The sequence below is a fragment of the Gekko japonicus genome, unplaced genomic scaffold (assembly GCF_001447785.1).
Source record: "Gekko japonicus isolate JY-2015 unplaced genomic scaffold, Gekko_japonicus_V1.1 scaffold314, whole genome shotgun sequence".
Lineage (NCBI taxonomy): Eukaryota > Metazoa > Chordata > Lepidosauria > Squamata > Gekkonidae > Gekko > Gekko japonicus.
Window position 1 is genome coordinate 1203287 of NW_015170284.1, and position 9247 is coordinate 1212533.

The following is a 9247-nucleotide window of genomic DNA, read 5'->3' on the forward strand; positions in this document are numbered from 1 at the left end:
TTTGTCTTCCAAAGATATCAAGATGCCTCCTGACGTAATTTGGTAATCTTAATTTCTGGTGTCATATAGAATTGGAGGGAGTGTTAGTTTAAAACAATCTCAAAACATTTGTTTGTTTTCTATTGATGTATTGATTAGATGTAGCACAGTTGCTCATACTAAAGTTGAAGTCCCTTCTCAAGTTTAATTGCTTGTTATTTGATGCAGTCTTAACTTTTCTCAGTAGATTTTAGCAAATTCCCTTGAGTCTTAATGCCAGAGATAAATTTGCATTGTCGTTGAGTTCTTGTATTCTGTAAAGGAACTGACTTTAAAGAAGCTTCTTACTCTATAAATACTTTCCAAATAGATATATGGCACTTGACCAAAACTTGTCTATACAGTGAAGTAGTAGGCATGTAGGTTATAAGAACATAAGAAGAGCCCTGCTGAATCAGGCGAGTCGTCCATGTAGTCCAGCATCCTGTCTCACACAGTGAACAACCAGTTCCTCTGGACAGCCAACAACAGGGCATAGAGGCTGATGCCTTCCCTTGATGTTGACTCCTGGCTCTGGGATTCAGACAATTAATGCCTCTGAATTTGGAGGTTCCCTTCAGTCACCATGGCTAGTAGCCATTGATAGACTTATCCTTCATGAATCTATCTAATACCCTTTTAAAGCTGTTTTTTCATGTGGCCATCATTACATCCTCTGGCAGTGAATTCCACATTTTAATCACTCACTGTTATATAAGAATTAAACAGCTAGTTTGGTCATTTTTGAGACACAGGAAATCTTCACCTTCTCCATTAAACATTGGAGATGTAATTAAATATGTGATGATATATTAACTGCTGGCAATTGATAGAGATTTATCAGTATTGATGACAATCCAAAGACATTGTGGCTCAAAGCAGGGGCCTCACTTCTATACTTGAAAAGGTTGCTTATGAACTGGGAAGACAAAGGAAAGTAGTTGAGTTACCTCAGAATTGTAAGGTATGGAAGCTTGCTGGTGACTTTCAGTCAGTAACACACATTCAGCCTCATTTATCTCACACGGCAGTTGTGAGAATAAAATGGAGGATATGAGAACAAGGTAAGATGCTTTGGGTCCCCAAGGGGGAGGAGGGACACACACAGGGTTTGAATGAAGTAAATAATATTAAGGCAATGAAAGTTAGAAATCTGCAGAAATCTTCCTATCCCTTCCTATCTTCAGCTGTAGGGCAAATCAATGACAGGAGATACTGCATTCTTGTATGTATGTAATTATGCTTCCTAGCTCTTTGTAAATAAGTTTCAGCAGTACACACTCCTGACTCCTTTCACTCCACTTTTGCAGTAACGAAGACTGCTGGTGGGTGTTGTTTAATTCTTATAGTGAACTCTTATGATCAATCCTACTGTTCTGGCTGGAAATACTATGGAAAATCTCTGTGGTGAAAATAAAGACTAGCGGCATTTTAGAGAACAAAATTTTATTCCTCCATAAACTTACATGGACTATATATTCAAATGCTGTCCTCAATAGCTTATCTTGGAGTAAAGTTAGCCTTTCAGTCCTGTATGTTTTTGCTGTAGCAGACTGACACAGCTCCTGCTTTGAAATTAATTTCTGTGTTCCTGTACCTGGATAAGATGAACCTGACCAAGCCAGTTGATGCTATCAATTAGGACTGCATAGTTTGATTTCTCCTGCCAACCTAGCAGTTCGAAAGCAAGAAATTGCAAGTAGATAAATAGGTACCACTTCGGTGGGAAGGTAACAGCGTTCCGTGCGCCTTGGTGTTTAGTCATGCCAGCCACATGACCACGGAAACATCTTTGGACAGTGCTGGCTCTTCGGCTTTGAAACTGAGATGAGCACCGCAACCCTAGATTCGGACTCGACTGGCTTTTGAGCAAGGGAACCTTTACCTTTTACCTTACTTAGATTTAGCAGTACTAAATTCTGAAAGGCTGAATAATGCATGATTTAATCAATTTCCCTGCAGGGAAGTAATTTCCATATAGGTTCATCTTGAGAGAAGGAACCCCAGCTAATACTTTAAGCCTGGTGGGCAGGGTGATGTGTGGGAGAAGTGTGCAAGTGTCCATGGCATTGATTCAGGTGACTGGACGAAATGAGTCAAGGTAGGAAACCGTCTTCCCAGCTTGACGCAGTGAGAAGAAAGCATTTTTTGCAGCTGCATTGCTGGATCTGGTATAAGTTCTAGGCTCTTAACTGAGTCAGCAAGGCTCAACTGAACCCCATAAAAAGTGGGAAATAGTTTGTCCTTCAACACCTCACCTTTCCCAACCAGTATTATCTCCATCTTGTCAGGATTCAGTTTCAGTTTGTTTTCTCAGCCATTTGACCACAGCAGTCAGGCAGTGGCTCAGGACCACCACATTGCCAGAAAATTTGGATAGAGAGACAGAGAACTGGGTGTCATCCAGCATATTGATGTCAACCAGTTCCAAGACTATGAATGATGTCTCTTAAGGGCTTTACATAGAGACTGAGTTGCAAGAGGGATAGGAAATGTGCCCTGTGCAGTTGTCTTTACTACTGCTGTCCATAAGAGGGCAATCTCCAGCTTTTTCTCATGCACCTTTCTTAGTCAAACAGCCCAAGTTGATTTTCAGTTTACTTTCTGGATTATGGTAAAGAGCAAGCGTTGTGGTTTGGCCCATTCACCCCAGACAATGAGCGATTTGTTCCAACTTTGCTGTGTCCTGTGGTATTTCACCCTCTGCTGAGAGGTTTGCTTGGAATTGTGAAACATGACCAGCTTCTGCTAACCAAAGCCATCAGTTTCTGGCTGCTGTGGCCAAGTAAGCTCTATAATCAAATTGCTGGGCTAACGTCTCAGGAGCAGAACACAATAATGGCCAGAGGCATATTTTACAAAGACAATGCCTTCTTCTGAGTGACTGCAATTAGAAGCTTTTGTTCTGCACACTAAATAGATGACCTTATTGAGGAGGGTTCCATACCCCTTTGTCAATCAAATGGTCATATGCATATTCATTTGATGGTTGCAGATCTTCCCTATTTCCCCCCAGCAGTCCTGTCCAATCCGGGGAAGTTTATTCCCAAATCTGCAGAAGGTGTGTGGAGCAATAGCCACCTGGGTTTGGAAGCTACAGCGGGAAAGGGGCAAAAATGACTCCCTTCTTTCTCTGTCAGTGGAGCACTGGTGATGGAAGAGGCAGGGAGGTTGGTGTTGTCTCCTAGCAATAAAGTTTTATCTGGGTTGGGAAGAGCTGCTGGGGGGGGAGGTGAAGGAAGAGCTGTGATCCTTGCACTGGGTGCCCCCTCTCCCATGTTAGCAGGATACCCCTCAGTAGGTTGGTACTGATCCTTCTTTTTTTCTTTCTGTTAAAATAAGTTTATTTAGTATACAAACACACAATAAACATCATGAAACATTTACAAGAAGAAGTAAGTTATACAAGGTTTAACCTTGGAGGGAAGTACAATTAAATGGAACACATAACTTTTCGAGCAGTACCACATTAACAAACAGTACAATAACAATAACAAACCCTAAGTTATCTCAATCAGAAAGTTATCTCAACTTTCACACTATATTTATAACAATAACAACAGTAACCTTCGTTTCTAGCCCCATATTCTGATGGTTAATAAAACATGTATAAAGACATGGCATTTAACCATGGGTTACATGGCCTATGCATCATAAACCTATTTTGTTTGTCTAATAAAATATTCCACTTGTCCATTGAACTGGTAGAAGTTTCTGCTGAGCCACACTGGGCTATCCAATCAGAAATCTTATCGTCGATTAGGTATTCCCATAATTTAGTGTACCATTGATCTATAGTGGGAACAGCTTGAGTTTTCCAGAGTCTTGCAATAATACACTTGGCTGCAGTTAGTAGTACCGAAATCCGTTCTCTTACCGACTTTTGGATGTGAGTTTTGAGCCACAGATTCAGAAGGATGAGGGCAGGGTCTTTGGGAAGCATACACGTGAGTTTTTAAATCTCTCTTAAAATTGCATCCCAAAAACCTGAAATAACGGGACACTCCCACCAAGTATGGAAGTAAGTACCCCAATGACCACAGCCTTTCCAACATGTGTGGGGGGTACTGAAGAGGAGTAAGAGAGCTTAACTGGTATAAGATACCACCGCAGAAGAACCTTGACAGATTGCATTTGTATTAACGTTGATTTAGAAGTTAAGGTTGACGAGCCCCAGATCTGGGTCCATTGATTTTCTGTAAGTGATCTACCGAGGTCTTTATGGCATGCTAATTGGTAAGCTTCCACAGAGAGAGTATCCTTTAGCATAGTTTTATATAATAGGAAGGTCAGACCTTTCTTCAAAAAAATTTTGGATGACAGAATTCTCTCAAAGAAGGTGGATGGGCTATCAAAGGGAATAATGTTCTTCACAGAGTTAAACAGATGTGATACCTGTAGATATTCAAACCAAGGTATCTTGTTGTTTCCTATTGCCTCCAATTCCACTTTCTCTAAAAGCTTACCTCATTTTGAGATAACCGTGTTAATTTCAAAAGTCTCCATCTGGTAATGAACCCTGGTACGCATCCAGGCTTGAATCATGCCTGGTTCAAAAAACTGGTAATACAGGACCAGTCCTGGTCCTTCTGCTTTGGTGTGTTTTAAAGAAATAAGACCCATTCTAATATTAAGCTGACTTGGGTCTTTCCTTTGGAATGATCTCTGCTGTTCTGTAATAAATCTCTTTCATAATTAAACCAGTTCATCTACTATTAGTGACATCCATGATATTTGTATGCTTTTATTCCTTTAATTGTCAAAAATCAGCTTTTATCTACTGTGTTTCTCTGGTTAGCCAAGCACAAATATCCTGAGATGTAGCCATCTCCCTTTGGGGGATAATCTTGGCCCTGCTTCTCATCCCCAAATCCATTTTTTGCTTACAACTAAAAATCTATTAGCTTTAAAATTTTGAAGTTTGCAACTGTCTTTACCCCCAAGACCAGTTAAATGGAGAAAGGAAGACTGCAGAATGCTTACCAAGGTCAAAGGGTAAGGCTTTCCAGGAACCATTAAAAGAAATTTCAAAATCCCACTCCCTCCCTCCCGCCTTGCTTAAAAAGACTGGAAAGAAAAAGGTTTGGCAATTTTCCTGCTATGAATACTGAAGACCTCCCCAGCTTCAGTAGTGATGCACTTGTGGTCTTTCTGAATGACAAAAGGTTATTCACTCCCAAAGGGCACATGCTGTGTTGCAAACCCAGAGGAAGTTGCTAAAGGAGAGCTCCGGAGGATGTTACATCTGCAATGGAAGGAAGTGTTTTTGAGCTTTAGAAAGTTTGTCCCTGGAATTGAGATCAGCTGATTTAGTACGAGGCACATAACCAGAAAATTTTTCGGGCTGTGTGTGTGTGTGTGTGAGAATAGTGGAAGGTCTGGTTTAGGACAGTTGCAAACCAGTTTGCAGGGCAAACCTGTTGTAGTATTAAAGTAAAATAGTAAAGAGTACATCTGTGCACATTCAAAAGATCTTTCCTTCCCCCCCCCCTACACTGAACAAACACAGTTTTTTTTAATTTACAAGGTCAGGGCAGGCATCAGATGCCGTTCCCTTTTTGAAAAATATCTTTTTTCTACCAGGCTGTCTTTTCATATATCTGCAACATCTGCTAGTCTCCATTTTAAAAGTACTATAAACTGCAGCCTTGTGACTTTTCTATCATACCCTGAAACATCTTTTTAATTACATGGAAGACCTGCTTGATCCAATGATCCATCTGCTCCAGCTTCTGGTTTGTTATGGCATTCAGTTGCCTTGGAAAGCCCAAATGCAGAGGCCAAATCCTCTCTGCTACTGCTTCCCTTCAGCGACTCACTGGTACACTACCCCTGAAGATGGAGGCTCCATTTGGCTATCATGGCTAATAGCTGTTCATGGATCTGTTCTCCATGAATTTGCATAGTTTCATTTTAAACTACCCATGCCAGGCCTTGACAAGTTTTCTTCAGATCTAGGAGCCAAAGTCATTTTTCAGCCTTCAGGTTTTTGTACTTTAATGGCCCGTTTTTCTAGTTATTGCTACCACAAAACCTAATCTTAACCTTTTCACAGTTTCTCATGGTTCACGTTCATTTCAGAGAAGAGGCTGCCTGGGGTCAGAGGCATTCTCTCTCTCGTGCAAAAACGAACATACTTTTTCGATAGTGCCTGCCACCAGTGTTTTTATCAGTGTGTGTACACCTGTGCGTGCACACGCACACACACTTTTTAAAATCTGCTACCAAATAAATCATGGGCATCCTTTAATTGACCTAGAAGCTTTCAGTTAGTTAGTCTAATTAATAAAAATCAAGGCCAATTAAGCATTGCACCTCTACTTAGAAATAAATCCCATGGCTTCGCTTCCCAGTTAGGTATGTTTACAATGACTGTTCAGAAGTTCACACACAGTAAATTAAAAGTTGGTCCTTCTGACACAAATCACATAGTTGTAAGGACTTGAGCCTTCACTCATAAGTAGAAACAAACAAAGCAGTGTTGGCACCTCAAATACTAGCAAATGTACAGGGAAATAAACTTGCATACTTCTTAGTAAATATGAGACTTCAGGACTACTTGCTCCCTTGTAAGTGTGTATAGGGTGCAGGATGCTTATGAAAAGTAGAAGACAGTATGAAGAGGAACAGTGCTGATTGGTGGTGCATGGAAAATGTTTGGTGGGGTGTTGCCTTTATCTCCCCCCCCCCCCCCCCCGCGCCACAGACCTGTTTTGTAGCAGCACTGGGTCAGATTGCTGCTGTTTGTGAGAACTTATCCGAAGGCACACTGGAAACAGTGGGCTGGATCCAGGAGAAATCTTCTTCTAACAGGAGGAGGGATTTTTGCAGTCCACTCCCTTCGCTACAGACCTCTGACTATCCCCACATATTGATCTTGGGCTTCCCTGTTCCTCCAGAAACAGCATTTCAAGGGACATTTTGAGCTGCCCTGGAGATGGGAGGCGAGGAAGTACCAGACTAGACTACTGTCATGCACTATATACTCCCCTGAAAATCCATTTGGAAACTCTAGTCGGTACAGAATGCCATGGCTCAGCTATTATCAGGAGCTAGATGGAGCACGTATTACTTCTATTCGTCACTACACTGGCTGCCCATCAGTTACTAGGACCAATTTAAGATACTGGCTACCGCATACAAAGTGCTTCATGGACTTGGACCCTGATATCTGTGAGACCACCTCTCCCCCTTTGCAACCCCACAGCAGCTTCGCTCATCTGAGCAAGGTCTTCTGCAGGTGCCAACCTGCAAATGTGCAAAACCGACAACTGCCTGTACACGTGCCTTTTCTGTATGGAGTGGCCTGCCTGAGGAGGTCAGGAAGGTCTTCCATTCTCCTCTCTTGGCTTTCCACAAACTATTCAAGACTGAATTATTCAACAGGGCTTTTCTATGCAGGCAGTAGAGTAAATGATTCCCAAAGTTACCTAGATAAATTATTAAGGGCTGTGGGCTATACTACTGTGCTGAAACTAGGATCCTGCTTTGTAATTTTTGTCCCACTTAATATAGCATGTTTTGCTTCCATTCTGTTTTCAGATTTCTGATTGGTTCTACAACCCTAATCCTATTGTGTTGTTTATGGAACGTCCCATCCTGTCGAGCGTATTGGCTCACTCTGAGTAATCCACCTTGAGTCCAAGTGGGAAAGGCAGACTATTGATTATGTTAATAAATTAATAATAAAGAATATAAACTTTCTCTCAGTGGAGATTTTCTGTGGAATCTAAGCTAATTATTTGGGGGTGAGAAAAAAAAATTGCTGTGAAATTATTCCTCATCCCAGGAGTCCCCAGGTTGGCACCTGTGGGCACCATGATGCCCATGAACACCTGTTCTGGTGCTCGCTAAATGCTTTCTGAGCCGGTTTGGTATAGTGGTTAAGTGCACAGACTCTAATCTGGGAGAACCAGGTTTGATTCCCACTCCTCCACATGCAGCTGCTGGTGTGACCTTGGGTCAGTAACAAGTTCTTTCAGAGCTGTTCTCTCAAGGGCAGTTCTCAAGAGAGCTCTCTCAGCTCCACCTACCTCACAGGGTGTCTGTTGTGGGGAGGGGAAGGGAAAGGAAACTGTAAGCCACTCTGAGACTCCGAGTGAAGGGCAGGGTATAAATCCAGTCTCCTCCTCCTCTTCTTCGTCGTCGCCATCTTCTTGAGAGTGGGTGGGGTTCTTGCCCAGCTGGGCTTCTGATTGGCCATGATTGGCTGTGCAGGTTTTTAAAAAGTTGTTTTAGTGGCAGCTGCTACCACCGTGTTAGTTTTGTTTTCTCTTACTCCTCTTACTTACTCAGTGTATTTTTAAAAAATTACTCCACCTCCCCTGCACTTGGGATTCCTCTCCCCTGCTCAACAGATCTTATGCTGGAACTGTTGAAGAGCTACTGTCAGAGTTATGTATAACATCACTCTCTAGAGTTTTGTGGTTGGCTCCATCTCCTGTGGCAGCCACTTCATGGCTGGCAGTGCCTTCTGCGGCAGCCATTTTGTGCTTGTGCCCACCACTCTGTGTCAGAATTCCAAAGGTGCCCACTGGATCAAAAAGGCTGGAGACCCCTATCTGATCCCACTGTCATCTGATTCAAGACTCATCTCTCCCTGTTTATGGGCTTGCAAGTAGTATATTACTTCTCATTTATTTTTTGTTTTTTTCAGGAACTGCTACTGGAAAAAGCTCTGGTTGTGCCTTTGGGTATTAAATATGGGCATGCTACAGCTGGAAGATGATGCAGTAGTTCTAGCTATCACTTGAGAACCAGCATCAGAAGGAGATTGTTTGGATGCTTTCTGAATTCAAAATGCCCAGCGAGAAGCACAGAGTTTACAAGGATCAAAAGGTCATTTTCAATTGATCATACGCTGTAAAGCAGGACTGTCTTGTGTCAGTCCTCCCCCCCCCCCTTTGTTATGGTGCAAACTTAGGACAGTAGCTCTAAATTTCTTGGGCAAGTGATTGCCCAGCACAAATGTTTCCAATACAGTCCATGGGGAAAATTCTTTCTTGGCTCTCCAAATAGGGCAGTCCTGAACTAAACACACCAGTATCAGCCACTGCCTCTTCCGAAGGGAAACTATTTAGGGGGCAGTAATCTTGCCTATAGGAGCTGCGGTGGCTCAAGTGGTTAAGACGCTGAACTGCAGGCTGTGGAAGGTCGGTAGTTCAGCAGTTCGAGACCCGAGTGCTGCATGATGGAGTGAGCTCCCGTCTCTAGTTCCAGCTCCTGCCAA